Consider the following 21,084-nt stretch of genomic DNA (forward strand, 5'->3'; position numbering starts at 1 on the left):
TACCAAACAGGAGAGGTCCCAGGATGGAACCCTGTGGTACTCCACTTGTCACTGTTTGAGGTCAGATTTGGAGTCTGCAACTTTTACAGCGTGGGTTCTGTCAGTGAGCCAGTTGGCAACCCATCTTGTGATGTAGGGATTTATACCTAGTTTAGTGAGTTTAGCTATAATTCCAGAATGGGGGATGGTGTTGAAAGCCTTGGCGAGGTCAAGATAGGCTGTATGAACCACCTTACCCTCATCTACGGCTTTGGTGACTGCCTCAAAGAAGTCAGTCAGGTTCAGGAGGCATGATCTGCCTTTCACAAACCCGAACTGGGTGGGATCCAGAGTTTGGAGGTTACCAGTGTCTTTGTTTATAAGTTCCATAATCATACGTTCCATGGCCTTGCAGACCAGGCTCGTCAGGATAATAGGTCGATAGTTCCCAGGATCAGTGGTGGCTCCCCCTTTGTGGAGTGGGATAACTGTTGCTGTGCACCATTCAGTGGGCACAAAGCCTGATGCGAGGCTATTATTGAACATGGTCCTTAAGTGGGGAACCAGTTTGTTCTGAAGTTCATGTAAAACGCAGCCTGGGATGTTTTCTGGTCCCATGGATGCTGTGTTTTTGACTTTAGAAAGTGCAGCTTTTACCTGTGTAGTTTTGATTACAGGGAATCTGCATTCTTCCTGTATAGATATGGGCCCTTTAGGGGGTGAGAGGGGCTAAAGTTAGCAATGAACCGATCTGCCAGGATGTTGGCAATATCAGTTGGTTCTGTAATTGTCGTGCCTTTGTGCTGTAACTCAGAGCACATCTGGGTGTTGCCATCTAGATTCTTGACATAGCTATAGAATGCTATGTGGCTGTCCTTGGATTTAGTGGCGATTTTGTTTTCATAGCTAGCTTTGGAGGATCTTATAAGGGATCTCAGCTTCTTACTGAGGCTGACCCGGGAGCTCCTCCACTCATGGGATTTTACTCTCTTTTGCAACAGTTTCTTCCTTCTGTTGTACACCTCATGAAGGTAATCACCAAGACTTGATGAATTCAATTCCAGCAATACTTTGCATCTTTAGCTGATTTTATCATCTCTCCATTCAGACTCCCCTGTGGACGTTCCCATTGTTGGATATGCCTGGTTAGGTACATACCAAAGGAGGCCTTGTACTCAATGATTTATATGATGAATGCAGAATACAGTGCAATGATGACTTCCTTGGACCTAGATGCCATACCTTTGTTTATAAACTAAACAGCATAGAATGATTTCATCACTACTGTAGACACGTTATGGCCAAAGGCTAGATTACTGTCTATGTGTGTTCATAACTACTGGGTCAACTCTAAGGGGTGTGTTGTCAATATGATAGTTACCAGGGATAGATGATTTCTTGACAAATACTATTATGCATTTCTTGTCATTTAGTTTTAGTCCATATCTCTGACACCAGTTGTTTGTCTGTGTCAGATCTTCCTGGAGAACATTTATCTAAGTGTGGGATTCAGTGAAAGCTCCTAATTTGCAATCATCTACAAATGTAGTCATCCAGAGGCCATTGACATTGGCCTTGACATCAGAGAAGTAAATGTCAGAAAGGAGTTGTCCAGGAACAGATCTCTGAAGGACTCCACTTGTGACTGACTTCTTTGTAGAGGTGAACTCCCCAATTCTAACTTCGTGGGTCCTGTCTGTGAGGCAGTTAGCTATCCACTGAGTGAAATATGGGTTTGTACCTAACCTCTTAAGTTTGTCAACAATGCCTGAATGGGTTATTGTGTCAAATGCCTTGGCCAGGTGAACGTAGGTAGTGTGAACCATTTTGCCCTCATCCATTGCTTTGGTGACCTTTTCAAAGAAGCCCACTAAATTGAGTAGATATGTCTTGCCCTTGACAAAACAAAACTGGGTTGGGTCCAGTGTCTGGAGGTTTACTATATCACTATTGATCATTTCCATGTTAATTCTTTCCATGGCTTTACATATAAGACTAGTGAGACTTATGGGTCTGTAGATGCTAGGGTCTGTAGATGGGTCACATTTGTGCAGAAGGATGACCGTTGCTGTTCTCCATTCCAAAGGCATGAAGCCTGTTTGGAGGATACAGTTAAACAGCAATAGCAGAGGGCCTGATAGGTGATTTTACATGCTATTTAGATGGCATCCTTGGATTTTTTCTGAGCTCATTGATGCAGTGTTCTTGGCCTTAGAGAGTTGTTGCACCAGATGCATGTGTGCTACCTGTTCAACTTATGCACACACTGCATACATAGGTGTTTGACAACATTAATTGCATGTATATTATTCGTGACAGTACAGATTGTGCCTTAGATATATACCATACACACAAGGCAAGTAGCCAGTATCGACCATACTATCACATGCAGGTATAGCAATGTCCCAACTAACACCTCCTGCAGAAATTAAGCACAAAGACAGTGTGCATGCCTACCCTCATAGAATGTGGATGTATCCTGATAGTGGTCAATGGTGAGTGTGCAGGCTCATCTGTTATCACTCCACATCACATATGCCACATCAAAGACATGGGATTGGTAGTGGCATTATTCTGATATTGTCCATGACTGTGTTTGGTTCTTGTAATGACCTCTGCTGAGAGTACACTCATATTAAGGTATATCATTTCTTACAGCTTCCCAATATGCAACCTACCCCAGTTGTATGTCACATCCCTGATAGATGCCCTCTGCATTATTCATGTAAGGATGCTTACTTCACACAGACATCTTCCCCATTGTTATGTCACCTTATGTGACAGTCACAGACAACACATTTTCACTGTACAGTACATACTGCACCATACAAATAGTTGCTTGGTGTTGCTGCTACAACCATCTTCCACTGACTTGCCCTCCTTTGCTGTACATGTGGAAGTTTCACCTGTACTCTTTCCCTGTGTTCATTTCTACAGTTCATCTGTGTGTCCCTATTCAATACGCACATTTCTCCTGGGTGATCATTTTACATGGCAGTCCCATGTCCTGTTGCATTCAGTGCAGAATTCCAGGAATGGGATATCACAATACTCAGCACTGTAGGTACACTGTCCTGTACTGTGTTTGGACCATATACTTCACATTCATACCTCTTGGCTGTCCAGATATTCCCAGGATCTCAAGATGTTTTTGTTAAGAAACATGTGGCTTTCTGCCACATCACTGGCATGATCTCTGGACTGATGTGACTCAATATTGCATACTTTTCATTGCATACCTCTCAACTGTCCTGATTTGTACAGAATGTCTAGTTTTTGTCTCACATTTGTGATCTTTTCCTCATAACATTTTTTCCTGGCAAATCATTGGCATGTCATTGCAGAGTGCAGTCAGAAATTGATGACTGACATTTGAGTTTCAAACGTCATGCTCTTCAGTAAGTTCATGCTAATGTGCAACCTATATATATTATATCAACTTCCTAAGTTTGTCAGTGCAGTATTAACAATCTGTTCCTATTTCTGGTCCTTTATCCACCTAATATTAAGTCTTTGTCAACTTTTGTCGCTATAAGAGGTTGTGTGCGTTACATTCTAACACATTTCTATGTGATGTCTAGGACAAATATGATCCTATTACTGGTTATTTGTCCTCTTATTAGGTTGACCTCTGTGCAGATGTGTTGCACTAACACAATGACAGCTAATTGTAAAGCCCCTGGTGATCATTGTGTCATTGCCCACAAATCTGCTCACTGCAGGTGCTCTTTCTTACATGGAATTGCTATCTGCCTTCACTGACAAGATTTGCTATATGTATAGGCCAGGTAATCACTGTGGCATTCCGCACAATTCTGCCCACTGTAGATGCTCTCCATTAAACAGAATTGTTATCCGTGTTTGCCTATGAGGTTTTGGGACCAGCAACACTGCTGCAATCCATGAAATGTAGCTTAGGCACAATGTGCCTCATTAGTATGCATTGTGAACTGCCACATGTCAAACACCATTACGCAAACATGTAAACTTCATCTGGGCTCAAAGCCAACAGAGTTTATTGAATCCTGGGGAATATCTTCCTTAGCTCTGCAGTGCATTATCAGGTATTTTTAGAATGTAGACATAGACATACCTGTGCTATTTCCTATTAATAGTCAACATTTGAACTTGATAGTTGTTGGTCATGTGGAATTTTGAATTTTCTTCTCAGATCTGTCATTATTTATATCTGCACTTGTCAATCAACTTCAGTGACAATACTGCCAGGGATCAACCAAATTTTGAAAATATATAAACTGCAGTTTAATGGTAGTTATGAATCACCTTCCTTTTTTGCTGTTTTTATACAAGGTCAAGATATTTTATATACATATATATGTACGTGTGTGTGTGTGTTTGTGTTTGTGTGTGTGTGTGTGTGTGTGTGTGTGTGTGTGTGTGTGTGTGTGTGTGTGTGTGTAGACACACACACACACTCATACACATACATACATATGTATATATGCACATAGATCCCTTCCTTGTAAAAAAAAAAAAATCTGACATCATTGAAACTGACATTGGAGGAAAGCTTTAATATTATGAATGGCTGGTCATGCCATACACATTCCAGAAATTCTGTATTCCATTGAGTTACTATACCATAATACACTTAAATAAGATCAAGTCCTGCATTCAAAACAAGCATGTTTTAAATGCAATTTGCTTTCATGCCCTGTAGCACAACTTCCTCTAGCAGTAAGCAGATAATGCAGACAGCTATATAATAAAACTGGTATGAAGAAAAAAAGTACAGTGTATAAATCCATTAAGAATGATGCCAAATGAAAAGTGTCACAACAAATTTCTTCATCACTGGGATCAAAATACATCTGTGCCTTATGATGTGCTTTGAAGCTTGCAAAAACAAAATTTGATCACAGGCTTTGCAAATAACCTGAAACATATACTTCAGTTATTCTTAAAGGGCAAAGCATATTATGTAGTGAGTAGACTCCTTATAGTAGTCATTTTAAGTTATGCCTTTTTTAAGTACTGATCAATAAGTTGAAATCTTGTGAAAATTAAACCCTGTAATTAATAATCACAGATTTGTTAAGACCACATATTTCTGAAGACAGCAGCGGTAAATAAATTGAATATTATATTGAACTTTGTCATTTTTTTTGTATTTTTGTGGTTTAACTATTGTTGTTGAAGGGAGTTAGAAAAATACTCATTTCTGAGAAATGTGAATAAGTCCTGTAATCATCAAGAAACCTTGACAAAAAGACTCATCTTAACACTTTGTTGAAAGCACATTTTAAAAATCTTGCTAATGCAATGTTTTGTGTCTTAACTTTGCATGCACTAACCGCTTTGCACCTAATATTAAAACAATTGCCTTACTACTTAAAAAAAAAAAAAGAGTTAAAATGTTACATCATGACTGATGAGCTAAACTGATCCTGTTGACTGTAAAAACAGTTAATCTATCAAATTCAGGAAAGTTTCAACACAGTAGTACATCTTTAAACCAATTTACTATTTAAAAACCCTGTTTCTATTAGATTCATAAAATGCAAAGCATTACAAATGCAGACTGCAAATGCAAAAAAATATATATTTTTTGGAAATTGTATTTCTTCACTCTATGACAGTATTATACTAAATCATAACTTTCATATTTCCTTGTTGTTCATGTTAAATTACTACATAGTAACTTTTCATTTTCTTCACAGTTTTGAGCTCTGTATAAAAGTACTGTATGAGATATTCTGTTGTTACTAAACTACTTTCACAGTTCATGTCTTAACGTAATAAAAAACTAGAAGTCAGTTTAACAAACCAACAAACATATGAATGCATGCAAAATGCAGTGTTTGATATAAGGGTCCTGTGATTGTAAATTATGAATAAATAGCTACCATGTTAGCTGTAGCATCACTAGAGGGTAGGGTAAATTATTCTGTCAATAAACTTAATTCAACTGATGAGACAGAAGAGGAAGAAACCTACTGACTACATAAAAACAACATTAGTCTAAATGAGGCTTGGCACAAGCCAAGTTGTCCTGAGACATATTCAAGGGGGTGTTAGGTTGATATTAATAGAAGTTCAATGGGTTGGGTAGGTGAACGAGTTAAATGGTGGCAGGGTTGATTGGAAGGAAATGTGATAAGGGTGGGAGGTGCTTAAGGGATTTAGATGATTGTATCTGGGTAAGTTATCACATTTTGGCATGAACTTGCTACAGTGCAGGCTTACGTCCAAGACGACCTGTTGGTAGTAACGGATCAGGTAGGCCTTGGTTTAATAATTATGTACAAGGAAGAGCTGGGTAATTTATTTATGTTTCTGGTTACTGATTGAGTGTTCATGGTTTGGGGAATGTGTTGGTGTTTTTTTTCCCTCTGTGGGTTGTTGGATTGTTCAGGGTTCTGGTGGTCCATTTTTGAGGATTTATGGTTGGCGACTGTGGGGGTGGTCTTTCAGTCTGGAGATCCGAAGGTGAGGCCTTCTTGTTTGCGTTTGTTGCATGGGGTCAGTGGCATTGTCATGGTTTGGCTGAGAGCTTGCATTTGAGTTTGAGGAGTTTGGCCGTGTTGCTGGGTTGTGGAAATTTGTGAATGTGTGAGAATTGTATTTGTAGGGATTGGTATTGTGAGGCGGTTGTCGGATGGCTGTTGGGGACATTGCTGGATTGTCTCTTGTGTCTTCTGGTGGCAGGGCGGTGTTTGATAGACTCAAAGACAATGACGATTTATGGTGTTTTGCAGGTGCCGAAGCAGTGTTGCTCTTTGCACATGTGCGTCTGTCATTTTCTGGGAGACACAGAGGTATCTGAATGTTGTTTTCTCTCAAAGGTATGGATTTTCATAGGGTACCAGCTTTGGCCAGATATTTTGGTCAACTCGTTGTTTCTGTGTAAGCTGAGTGTCATGCAGGTATCTGCTGAAGGTGAGCTACTGGCTTAGTTGGACTAGCCAGGTCAATGAATAAAAAAAAAAAAAAAAAAAGGCTGTGTGCTAGTGGTGGTGCAGGCAGGGTGGAGGCAAATCCTGGTGCATTGGCTGTACTCTAGGTTTATGGGAGCGGAGTTTCCATTGAGTTGCTGTTTGTTGTTTTGTCCCCTCCCGTGTTTAGTGATGGATGCTCAGTTTTGGTTTCGGATGTCGGGCTTGGGTGGTTTTGTTTCGCTATGCCTCATAAACTAAACCAATATATCTATGAAATACAATTGTAAATACATAATTTTTCTAAAGCAGATTGGAAGAACACATAGTTAGAAACAAAATATCATTAATAAATGCAACAATTATACAATACTACAAAAAACATATATGACTGCATAACAGCAATAGCCCACAGCATGATTTTACAAATCATTGGCTTTGTTTGGTCACTTGAGCTTCACCCACATGACCAAACTACACAATCCATGGGAAAACAAGGACTGGCCACCCCCTGCCATGGGTTATCGCTAAATTATTTTAAGTCTTTTTGAGAAAAAGAACATCGCCCTATTTCATGGAAGATGTTTAATGTTACTCCTATACATTGGCAGGGCAGTAAACAATATGTAAAAAAAGCCACGACTCTCACTTCAGTATGAAAGCTTTATTACAAATGTATAGCATAAATAACATAGCACACCCTGATATTTAGCAACACGATTATTAAATGTGAGAGCTAACTTTCTGAACTTATTATAACTATATGGGCTTTCCATACCCACCCCACACACACACACACACACACACACACACACACACACACACACACACACACACACACACACACACACACACACACACACACACACACACACACACACACACACACACACACAAATTGTATCAAAATGTTATCGATTGCACCGTCCTCCCCATTTTGTTTGATGCAGGCCATGCACGATATTATCATTGTTAGTTTTAGAACTTCTCTATTTTACTTTCTCTACTACCTTTCTTCCAAAAGGAATCCAAATATTTGCATTTGCATTAAAAAAATAAATAAATAAAAAAACACGAGTTAGTGTAAACATTGTTTCTTGAACATTAATCTCTCATCCATTTGACAGCTTCATATAAAACAATCAACAAAAATACCACTGAAGATTGAGTTGACTTTATTATTTGTCTTTGTCACATTATAGTATCTTTAGCTGTGTTCTTAAATTTCCTTGCAATGAAAGTTTATATTTGTCCACAATATTTTCATCCCATTTTTCTCCTATTGTAAATATTTCCATACATTTTTTCAATAAATTATTGTCTTATTATAATCATAACTAAAATATATTATCTGTTTACTGTTTTCTTTTCAGTCAATTGCTAATACCTTTCCATATTTAATATTTAAAAAATTAACAGTCTCATCTTTGTTTTTTTTTTTTTTTAATAATTCTTTATAAATGTAAAGAAAACCAAAAAAACTACTTGATAAACCATTGTCAGTCCTCTTAATAGTTACTTGTAAATGCAATACATTATTTAACGATATTCATCATGCTCCTTTATATAATGGGAAAATATACTCATCAATTTCTCCTCTAAGACGTCAACAGACAAGGGATAAATCATCCTTAAATAATCAGTTTTGCCCAATAAAACAGACATATTTTTCTTAAGTATCAACTCATATGCTTTCCATATGTTTAAAACATTCCTTTTAACTACTGAAATATTCTTCTCTAGCCTAGTAACATAACTGGAGGTCTTCTAAACATAACCAACAATATCTACATTGTACAAATGCAAAATGAACACATTCTCTCTTCAAAATTTATTTATAGCAATTATCTTTTCTTTGGTTAAATCTACTCCTACTGTTAACAGCATACTTTAATAATATCATAGCAAACTAGTGCTGCCATATCATGCAAGAATAATTCAAATAATAATCCATTCATTCCCATCAAATATCTCTGATTCTTTCACTGTTATAGTACATTTTATTCTAAGTACTACTACACTCATTGTTAACATAAAAAGTAATGGATTAAATGTTTAGGTTTGCCTTACACCATTTTTCTTACAATAGCTTTTCCCATCCAACCATTTAATATAGGTTTTACACTAGCAAATGCCTACAAAACTTTAACCGATGCTATAATTTGTTTACCAGTACAACTCCTGAGAGACTTGCTTGGCTGCAAACATCTGCATTACAAGCTGAAGCTAAGTGAAACTTGCAGTAGTGAATTTTAGTCTTCTGTTAAGTACAAACTTGCAGTTTTAAAAGTACTGTATTTTCATTTTTTTCTGTTTCTTAATTGTGTGTTTCTGAACACTGTGCTGTGTGTCTCTCTCTGCAGTTATTTTGCTGAAAGAGTGGGTGGCATCCCTTCTTTGTTATCTGATATTTAAAAGCCTAGAGGGATTCCTCTGTACTGTAAGTGCTAGCCACAAAGTTTGAGAAATTATGTTATGCTCAACTCCTGAGAGACTTGCTTGGCTACAAGAAACTGCTTTACAAGCTGAAGCTAAGTGAAATTTGCAGTAGTGATATTTAGTCTTCTGTTAACTACAAACTTACAGTTTTAAAAGTACTGTATTTTCATTTTTTCTGTTTCCTAATTGTGTGTTTCTGTACAGTGTGCTGTGTGTCTCTCTGCAGTTATTTTGCTATGAGGGAGGGTGGTATCACTTCTTTGTTATCTGATATTTAATAGCCTAGAGGGATTCTTTGTACTTTAAGTGCTAGCCACAAAGTTTGAGAAATCATTTTATGCTCAAACTCCTAAGAGACTTGCTTGGATACAAACATCTGCATTACAAGCTGAAGCTAAGTGAAACTTGCAGTAGTGAATTTTAGTCTTCTGTTAAGTACAAACTTGCAGTTTTAAAAGTACTGTATTTTCATTTTTTCTGTTTCCTAATTTTGTGTTTATGAACAGTGTGCTGTGTGTCTCTCTGAAGTTATTTTGCAATAAAAGCAGGTGGTGTTATCACTTCTTTGTTATTTGATATTTAATAGCCTAGAGGGATTCCTCTGTACTTTAAGTGCTAGCCATAAAGTTTGAGAAATCATTTTATGCTCAACTCCTGAGAGACTTGCTTGGCTACAAACATTTGCATTACAAGCTGAAGCTAAGTGAAACTTGTAGTAGTGAATTTTAGTCTTCTGTTAAGTACAAACTTGCAGTTTTAAAAGTACTGTATTTTCATTTTTTTCTGTTTCCTAATTATGTGTTTCTGAACAGTGTGCTGTGTGTTGCTCTGCAGTTTTTTTTGCTATAAGAGTGGGTGGTGTAATCACTTGTTTGTTATCTGATATTTAATAGCCTAGAGGGATTCCTCTGTACTTTAAGTGCTAGCCACAAAGTTTGAGAAATCATTTTATGCTCAACTCCTGAGAGACTTGCTTGGCTAGAAAAATCTGCATTATAAGCTGAAGATAAGTGAAACTTGTAGTAGTGAATTTTAGTCTTCTGTTAAGTACTAACTTGCAGTTTTAAAAGTACTGCATTTTATTTTTTTTTTGTTTCCTAATTGTGTGTTTGTGAACAGTGTGCTGTGTGTCTCTCTGCAGTTATTTTGCTATAAGAGCGGGTGGTGTTATCACTTCTTTGTTATCTGATATTTAATAGCCTAGAGGGATTCCTCTGTACTTTAAGTGCTAGCCACAAAGTTTGGGAAATCATTTTATGCTCAACTCCTGAGAGACTTGCTTGGCTACAAACAATTGCATTACAAGCTGAAGCTAAGTGAAACTTGCAGTAGTGAATTTTAGTATTCTTTTAAGTACAAACTTGCAGTTTTAAAAGTACTGTATTTTATTTTTTTCTGTTTCCTAATTGTGTGTTTGTGAACAGTGTGCTGTGTGTCTCTCTGCAGTTATTTTGCTATAAGAGCAGTGGCATCACTTCTTTGTTATCTGATATTTAATAGCCTAGAGGGATTCCTCTGTACTTTAAGTGCTAGCCACAAAGGTTGAGAAATCATTTTATGCTCAACTCCTGAGAAACTTGCTTGGCTACAAACATCTGCATTACAAGCTGAAGCTAAGTAAAACTTATTGTAGTGAATTTTAGTCTTCTGTTAAGTACAAACTTGCAGTTTTAAAAGTACTGTATTTTCATTTTTTCTGTTTCCTAATTGTGTGTTTCTGAACAGTGTGCTGTGTGTCTCTCTGCAGTTATTTTGCTATAAGAGTGGGTGGTGTTATCATTTCTTTGTTATCTGATATTTAATAGCCTAGAAGGATTCCTCTGTACTTTAAGTGCTAGCCACAAAGTTTGAGAAATCATTTTATGCTCAACTCCTGAAAGACTTTGCTTGGCTATATACATCTACATTACAAGCTGAAGCTAAGTGAAACGTGCAGTAGTGAATTTTGTCTTCTGTTAAGGACAAACTTGCAGTTTTAAAAGTACTGTATTTTAATTTTTTCTGTTTCCTAATTGTGTGTTTATGAACAGTGTGCTGTGTGTCTCTCTGTAGTTATTTTGCTATAAGAGCAGGTGGTGTTATCACTTCTTTATCTGATATTTAATAGTCTAGATGGATTCCTCTGTACTTTAAGTGCTAGCCACAAAGTTTGAGAAATCATTTTATGCTCAACTCCTGAGAAAATTGCTTGGCTACAAACATCTGCATTACAAGCTGAAGCTAAGTAAAACTTATTGTAGTGAATTTTAGTCTTCTGTTAAGTACAAACTTGCAGTTTTAAAAGTACTGTATTTTCATTTTTTCTGTTTCCTAATTGTGTGTTTCTGAACAGTGTGCTGTGTGTCTCTCTGCAGTTATTTTGCTATAAGAGTGGGTGGTGTTATCATTTCTTTGTTATCTGATATTTAATAGCCTAGAGGGATTCCTCTGTACTTTAAGTGCTAGCCACAAAGTTTGAGAAATCATTTTATGCTCAACTCCTGAAAGACTTTGCTTGGCTATATACATCTGCATTACAAGCTGAAGCTAAGTGAAACGTGCAGTAGTGAATTTTTGTCTTCTGTTAAGGACATACTTGCAGTTTTAAAAGTACTGTATTTTCATTTTTTCTGTTTCCTAATTGTGTGTTTATGAACAGTGTGCTGTGTGTCTCTCTGTAGTTATTTTGCTATAAGAGCAGGTGGTGTTATCACTTCTTTATCTGATATTTAATAGCCTAGAGGGATTCCTCTGTACTTTAAGTTCTAGCCACAAAGTTTGAGAAATCATTTTATGCTCAACTTCTGAGAGACTTGCTTGGCTACAAACATCTGCATTACAAGCTGAAGCTAAGTGAAACTTGCAGTACTGAATTTTAGTCTTCTGTTAAGTGCAAACTTGCAGTTTTAAAAGTACTGTATTTCATTTTATCTGTTTCCTAATTGTGTGTTTCTGAACAGTGTGCTGTGTGTCTCTCTGCAGTTATTTTGCTATAAGAGTGGGTGGTGTTATCACTTCTTTGTTATCTGATATTTAATGGCCTAGAGGGATTCCTCTGTACTTTAAGTGCTAGCCACAAAGTTTAAGAAATCACTTTATTCTCAACTCATGAGACACTAGTTTGGCTATAAACATCTGCATTACAAGCTGAAGCTAAGTGAAACTTGCAGTAGTGAATTTTAGTCTTCTGTTAAGTACAAACTTGCAGTTTTAAAAGTACTGTGTTTTCATTTTTCTGTTTCCTAATTGTGTGTTTTGAACAGTGTGCTGTGTGTCTCTCTGCAGTTATTTTGCTATCAGAGTGGGTGGTGTTATCACTTCTTTGTTATCTGATATTTAATGGCCTAGAGTGATTCCTCTGTACTTTAAGTGCTAGCCACAAAGTTTGAGAAATCATTTTATGCTCAGCTCCTGAGAGACTAGCTTGGCTACAAACATCTGCATTACAAGCTGAAGCTAAGGGAAACTTGCAGTAGTGAATTTTAGCCTTCTGTTAAGTACAAACTTGCAGTTTTAAAAGTACTGTATTTTTATTTTTTTCTGTTTCCTAATTGTCTGTTTCTGAACAGTGTGCTGTGTGTCTCTCAGCAGTTAGTTCCCCACCCTCCCTGCCTGTTTCTGTGTTGGTATTAGTGTTGTTGGCTCTGGAATTGCCCGCCCCTCCTGTAAGTCTGTATTAGAACACTCCTACTGGGTCCATCTCATTTGCTTACATAACCAAGTACAGTTACCTAATATTCTGAGTCTATTGTTCACTCTTCTTAATACAGAGAGATGATTTGAAGAGGCCAGCCAACGTAGGTTCTTTTTTCCTCTCTTCTTGCACTTAAAAATAAATAAATAAATAAATAAAAATGTTTGCACTTTATTAATTTGCTTTTACTGTATTTGTGTTTCCTCCTACTTTATTTTGCCTTTCTTAAAAGTACTCAGTTTTATTTATTCTGCTGCATTTATTATTGCTTGGTCATAGCCTGGTTAAATTGTAACTGTTATTCTAAGTCTTTTGGTTTAAGCACTTGGGCTTAATACAGGCTGTTTTACATTAAGAAGGTTTGTGGTCTGCACTGTTGTGGCAGGGCAGGTAGCTTACATCCTTCTAACCTGGGAATTGCTGATTGAAGGCCCAGTGTCTGCTATTCTAAAAGTGTATTAGTTCTGGTTTAAGCACTTGGGCTTCAGGCCAGTTATTCTGCATTAAGGTTTGTGGTCTGCACTCTTGTGGGAGGTGAGGCTGGATTCTGCCCTTTTGAGCTGGGAATTTCTGGTCACAGGCTTATTGTGACTGCTTATTTGAACTGTTTCTTTCTGAAATTGGTGTGCCTTGTTGCTGTAGCATAGACCAGATTCAAGCCTGATGAATCTAGCTTTGTTTGTATAACTTGAGCACTGATCCAGGCCATCTTTTTTTGGAGAAGGTCCCCCTGCATCCTAGTAAGCAAGGGAGTGCAGTTACAACTTGTCTGATTGAAGACTGCTGGAACAGGGCTCAGTTTTGAGCTTTTTTTCTGGTTAATTGGGTAACTTGTTTAAGTCAGTTTGTTCATTTTCTATTGATATATATATATATATATATATATATATATATATATATATATATATAAAATTTCACTTTATTCATCTGCTTTTACTATATTTTTGTTTCTTCCTACTTTATTACTGGGGGCATTGACTTCAACTCTGATCCGCAATATTTAACAATAAGTATCCTTTTCTGTGCTTTTAAACTGTTTTTTTGAGTGTATCTGCTTTATTTTCTGAAAAAAAAAAAAAAAAATATATATATATATATATATATATATATATATATAATATATATATATATATATATATATATATATATATATATATATATATATATATATATATATATATATTTGCTTCCTGCCTTTCTAAGCTAGTATAGTCCAGTTTTCAGGTTACTGCTGAATTCAGGGCTGTGTTACAAATCTTTGTGTTTGCCCATACCTTACTTAGATAGAAGGAAGTTTCTCTGTTCACCTCTGAGAGAGGGGAGCTTTGAGCAGCCTGTCTGTCCCAGGAGAAGTGGTTTCAAACCAGAAATTAGTAGTTTATTGGCCATTTTGGGCTAATTTCTCTCTCTCTTTCATTTCCCTGCTATAAATACCATATTTGCCCGATTTTGCATGCTGGGCAGCTCCGGTTTGCTAGGGTAAACTATTCCGGGCTCCACAAAGTCTCCTCTTCAATTTTTCCCTTGGAACTAGACAAACTTTCAGCTTAAGTACTCAAGCCATTCATTTCTAAACCTGGCACTTGCTCAAAACTTATAGCAAGCACTTATAAACCCTAGCACTAGACCCTTTCTATTCAACCTTACCAGCCATCCAGTAAAACAGTTCACTGTACCTAGCCAGGCATGTCCAAAGGACAGTTTCAGATGTACTCTCCAGTCCAACTGGTGAATCTGGGCATTTTGAGGCAATGTTACAACTGCCTCATGTACACAGATAACCCCCTCCTCCTACCACCAAACACTAATACATGCGAGAGATGCAGTTATACAGCTAAACTAGAGACTAAGCTCTCTCTCAACCCAAGACTGGATCAGACAGTCAAGAGGAGAAGGGAAATACTTGCATCACACCACCAGTCTTACATAGACCCATTAAACCAACACCGGCAAAAAAAACACATAAATACATGAAAACATACTCAGAGGCTCTAAATAAAAACCTGCAAAACCAACAGAGACCTCCAAAGCAAACATCCAAGCAACCTTCACCCCCCCAACACAAACCATGAAACACATACTTCGCGAAACCGGTGTGCCATGCAATCACAGTTCTTAAGGCAAAATAACATACCCAACATACTAGTAATAGGTGACTCTATAGTCAGGCACACTGATGTCCCATTCACTAGGCTGAATAAGGAGAAGTTTATTGTTAGCTGCCTGTCGGGTGCCAGGATCCGCCACATAACAGAAGCACTCAGATCACTCCAGAACAAGTACAAATATGACTCTGTCATTGTCCATGTTGGTGTGAATGACCTGAGCCGTACCTCCCTAGACTACATGAAGAGAGACATGGAAGAGCTCTCTGATCACGTAGCCCAGGCCAGTATGACCCTGACCCTGAGTAGCATCCTGCCCTCACCAAGAATGATACCACTGTATAAAGAAAAAAATTCTTGATTTCAACAATTGGCTAAGTTTCTGGTGTCATTCAAAGGGGATCCAGTGTCTTTCCATCTAGGATGACATGCTCGACAAGCCACGCTGCTTCACTAGAGACAGCTTGCACCTGTCACCCTTAGGCTTTTGAATACTGGCCAAGGCTCTTGCCACCTCCATAGTGCCTTTTTTAGGCAAGGCACTAAAGACAAACCCACCACAATAAATAGCACAAGTAACAAAAAACTGAAGGTAATGCAACTCAATGCCAGACGTCTAAACCTCAAAATGCATGCATACTCCTCTGTATGGAGAAAATCGACATATGTGCAGTAACAGAAAGCTGGTTTAAGGTTCAAGAGAGCACCTCAGCACTACCAGGCTACAACTCATACCATACATTTCAGCCACAGAACCCAAACCGAAATACAAAAGGTGAGGGCATATATGTTCATCAAGGATACCCACACCTCCAGGTTAGTGGCACAGCACGATGCTTCAGAGATCATCCACGTGCAACTAACAATGGGCAAAACTGCAATTCAAATTGTAGCTTGCTACAGATCACCCACCCTGTCCCAGGACCCGCATTCTGCATTTCTGGAATCACTGGGAAACATAAAGGTCCTACCAAACACCCTAATATTGGGTGATTTCAATTACCCAAACATTAACTGGGAGAACTACTCAAGTACTAACTCCCTTGCCCAACTTTTCCTAGAATTTATAAACTAAAACACCCTGGTTCAACAGGTCAACACTCCCACCAGAGGTGACAACATATTGGACCTGGTCATTACCAACATGGGCAACTGGTGTTCCACACCAGAGGTCAACCCCTCGCTGGTTAGATCTGACCATAAACAAATCACTTTGGATATCCATATTCCGCCCCCACCCCCGGACAAGAAAATCACCTTGAAAAACTTTTCAAAAGCAAACTTCATATTACTTAAGACCGAGGTGGAAAGTTTCAAAGCCCCCATGCTGAAGGATAACACTGTCCAAGCTGCAAAATCCTTTACTAATGCATTCTACGGGCAGCTACAAGAATGCATGGATCGTGCCATCCCAAGCAAAACAAAGACTCACTCCTCTAAGAAAAGGAAACCAGTCAGGTGGACTCCTGCCATAAACAAGCTATACAATAGAAGGAGGAAACTAGTACAGAAAAGAGTAAAACCCCAAGAAGGGAAGACATCCCTGATCAGTATCAGCAAAAAACTATGATCCCTCATAAAATCATCCAAGGCGAGCTTTGAAAGAAAAATTGCCAAGGACTCCAAAGATAACCACAAGGCATTCTTTAGCTATGTCAAGAATCTAAGTGGCAATGCTCAAATCTGCTCAGAGTTAGTGCAGAATAGCACAAAATACACTGAACCGACTGATATTGTCAACATCCTGGCAGACAGGTTCAGTGTAAACTTCACCCTCCTCTCACCCCCAAAAGGGCCCATAACCATACCAGAAGAATGTAGAGTCCCTGAAATCACGGACACTCAGGTTAAAACAGCCCTCTCCAAAGCCAAAAACACAGCATCAATGGGCCGGACGGTGTTCCAGGCTGTCTCCTACATGAGCTCAAAGATGAACTAACACCTCACCTAAACACACTGTTCAAACTCAGCCTTTCCAAAGGCTACATTCCCATAGAATGGCACACAGCAATGGTTATTTCACTCCACAAAGGTGGAGCCACAAAGAGACCCCGGGAACTATTGCCCTATAAGCCTGACTAGCTTGGTCTGCAAGGCTATGGAGTGGATCATCATGGAACTCATTAACAGAGACATTGGGAACCTCTAAACACTGGACCCTACCCAGTGTGGCTTTGTTAAGGGCAGATCATGCCTCCTAAACCTGGTGGACATTTTTGAGACAGTTACCAAGGCTATAGACGAGGGAAAGGTGGTACACACAGCCTACCTTGAACTCGCTAAGGCCTTCAACACCATTCCCCATTCTGGTTTTATAGACAAACTCACTAGCCTGAACATAAACCCCTGCATCACAAGATGGGCTGCCAACTGGCTCATGGACAGAACCCACATGGTGAGAATTGCAGGAGCTAGGTCCGACTCTAAACCGGTTACAAGTGGCATTCCCCAGGGATCAGTCCTAGGACCCCTCCTGTTTGGCATATACTTCTCAGAGGTACAGGCAAGCACAGGAGGACTATGGCTGATCAAGTTCGCAGACAACTGCAAATTAGGGGCTATAATTGACTCTCCAGCTGACACAGTCATCCTCCAAAAGGGTCTCACTGAGACATATACCTGGTGTCAAAATCATGGCCTCAAGCTAAATGCCAAAAAAGTGCATAGTCATCCCCTTTGGAAAAAACAAAGTACCCACAAACTGCCACATAGGTGGTAGTCCCCTAAATAAGGAAGACGTAATAAGGGATCTGGGGACCCAAGTAGATAGTAATCTCACTGATATTCACATTGCCAAAGTGGTTAGAAAAACATTCTACGTGGCCCACCTAATCACAAAAGGGTTCGCATCCAGATCAAAAGAGGCCTTTGTGCCCATCTACTCGTCAATCATCAGACCCATCGTAGAGTACAACACCCCATTTGGGATGTACCTTACAAGACACCTGCAACAGCTGGAAAGACCACAGACGTACCTCACCAAGAGGATCACTGACCTCAAACAGATGCTCTATGCAGCTCAACTAAAGAAACTCCAGTTGTACTCGGTTGCATACCGCCTACTAAGAGGTGATGTCTGCCTGACATACAAGGCCATGTCCAACCCAGAATTGATGGACATGCTCCACCTAAAGAAAACCTTATTCCCTCGAGCCACATGCTCTAGGGATCTAAACCTCACCACAACAATAAATAGGACATGCTGGAGGGATAGATTCCTGTCCCAGAGACTTCCCATGCTTTGGAACAAGATCCCAGTCTAAATTAGGCAGAGCTCCTCACTAACACTCTTCAAAAGAAACCTTGATGCGTGGATGGGAAACAGAAAGTTTACCTCGGAGATCACTTCAGTGGCTCTGCTGGACAGAGACACAGGTAACTAATCTAAGGGGGCGGCAAAAGCCAACACAGTCTTTCTAGGCTTATAAATGCCTTCGGGCAGATAGCCTAGTACCAATCTATGAACCTATGATCAACTCTAATCATTTCATCAATGCTCTATTGTCCTTCTTATATATCTCCTTTGACCAGAACGCCAAATATCCTAAGCCCACTAATTCCATAGATAGTACAACTTACATCTGCAATTCTTTCAGCTACAGCTATCACCTTCCCCATCTGCTCTTTCATAAATCGTAACAACTTCAACTGTACTACTAATGTAGGTAAATTTTAATCTATCTTTCAAAACTGAAAGTCACCATTTTTTAATCTCATCCTCATGCAAACCTTGTGGTATCCTCAGGCACTGTTCTAAGTTCAGCTGAGTGAAGACTTACAGACATTTAAAATTGTCTGTTCATGTTTACATTAATATTTACAAATGCATGCTGCATATAAGTTATTGAAAGATTTCATCTTAAGCTTAGATGATGGGCAACACAAGTGTCTAATGCAACTAGCTGTACTAAATGTTAAATACAAGAGGTACACTGTGCAGTTCACTAAACACCCAATTTAATATAAATGAGTTCATTCATCTTTAAAAATGAAAACTTCCTAAGACCATTAAATACATGGGTTCATTATGGTTATCATGTTTTTATTTATTTATTTAGTTTTTTTTTAGGTTTTAAGTGGTCACTGATTATTCTTTTGTGTTATGATGATATGTTTTGTATATATTGGTCACTGTGATAAATATGCCTATTTTTTATTTTTTTGTATCTTTACACACATTTGTTCAAATAATGACAGACATATGAGTTTCACACTTCATACATTGATGTGATCCTGGGGTGAATTTGTTATCTCCAATACAATTATCACGGCTCCTTTGACGAGGGCCAAAGAGGCTTGGCATGTATGGGCAGTCTATTCCAGTGTCTGGGGGGTCTCTGGGTTAGGAACCTATCCCTCCAGCATGGTTTGTTCATGTTGATGAAAAGGTTTAGATCCTTGGAGTGTGTGGCTCTGATACTTTTAATATATTCTACTGGTAGTTAAATTTATCTTGGGGTATTTTATAGGTTCATAGGAAGCATTGCTTCAGTTATGGCTGCTTCATCATAGATTGGAGTGGCGGTTGTACATTCCTTCCCGGGTTGGCAGGATAGGTTGTCCTTGAAGATGTCTTGGAATGTGTTATGTATTTTGGATGTTTTACATGTCTTTTCTTTCTTGCAGATGGGGTCTTGGAACACTGTGGCTGTAGTTTAGAATAGGTGGGTATAAGGTGGAGCCTTCTTGTCCCTATTTGAAGGTTTAATTTTGTCTTTTTCTTTGTAGATGATGGTGTGCTGAGTTCCAGTGGTGAGATACAGTATGTTCGCAGATGAGCATGCTTTGGTTTCGAATAAGAAGTGGGGTCATTGGGTGACTAATCAGAAATGGATAGGTTAAAAGGCAAGCACACTGATTCGGAAGAAGAAAGAAGCACAACCAACTTTTTGTTTACTCTAGAATAAGTAGTATGTTTTATGACCTCGTTTGATTGTCATAGTGAGAATGGTTTTGCTGCATGTTTAAATCTGAATGCATGTTTCAGTGGAAGTCCTGATCACTTGGGTGGCCACACTGAGGTTACAGATGGAGTGCTGAGTGAGTAACAGTCAATGCCCAGATGGAAATGGACTTGAAAGGTAATGTTTTTTGTTTTGTGGATGTTTTGAGTGCTGGAGAGGCTATAGGGTAGTAGGAAATTTTATTCAATGATTATTAAGGCACATTACAGTTGGGGCAATGGTGATTTCTTGCAGATGTAGGACATGTTTATTTGGCCAGTTTGAGTAGGTTACTTTAGTAGGGTTAATAGTTTATGTAGTTTAATTTCTACAAGCGGGATGGGGTTGGCATGTTACTAATTTTGTGTGGACCAGGTGACATAGGGGATTTTTCATTCGGGTATAATCTGGTTTTGAACTGTGGTATAGGGCAATTTCAGTTTGGTGTATTGTTGGTGGCATTCAAGGGTATTGATAAAGAGGAGTCAGACCGCTAAAGCCATTATGGAGTTTAGGTGTCTTACTTTTGATATGGGTAGTTGGTGTCGGCAAGGCCATTGTTAAATGACATTTTGAAGTTTCTCGGGTACTGCATGTCATTGGGCAAGTAAAAGGAATTGTTTGGGAAGAGTGATATGCAATTGCTTTAATTTGGTGGTTTGGGTGGATTATTCTTGCTCCATTGGCATGTGATGCTTTGGTAAGCATTAGGTAATTGCCAGGGGTTAAAACACACAAAGAAGACTAATAAATTCAGTTGAGATGAACAAAATGGCACACTGCTGGTCTCCAGTAAAATGTCCTTTAATTTGAGTGCTTTCGTCAGCCGTTAAGCTGTTGACTTCATCAGAATAACAAATGCATCAAGCTACATTTCATTAAATACTCATATAACCTTGTGACTAAAACCAATTACATCCATTACATCCAATCAAAGGGAAACACTCATTAGTTTGGATCACTTGGAAATAATTGTCTAAATCAAGTTACAATTAAAATTACAGTCGCAAGGTGAATTTATAAAACCGAATTCTATATAATATTGCACT

The sequence above is a fragment of the Protopterus annectens genome, chromosome 3.part1, assembly GCF_019279795.1.
Source record: "Protopterus annectens isolate FY-2018-M chromosome 3.part1, PAN1.0, whole genome shotgun sequence".
Classification (NCBI taxonomy): Eukaryota; Metazoa; Chordata; order Ceratodontiformes; family Protopteridae; genus Protopterus; species Protopterus annectens.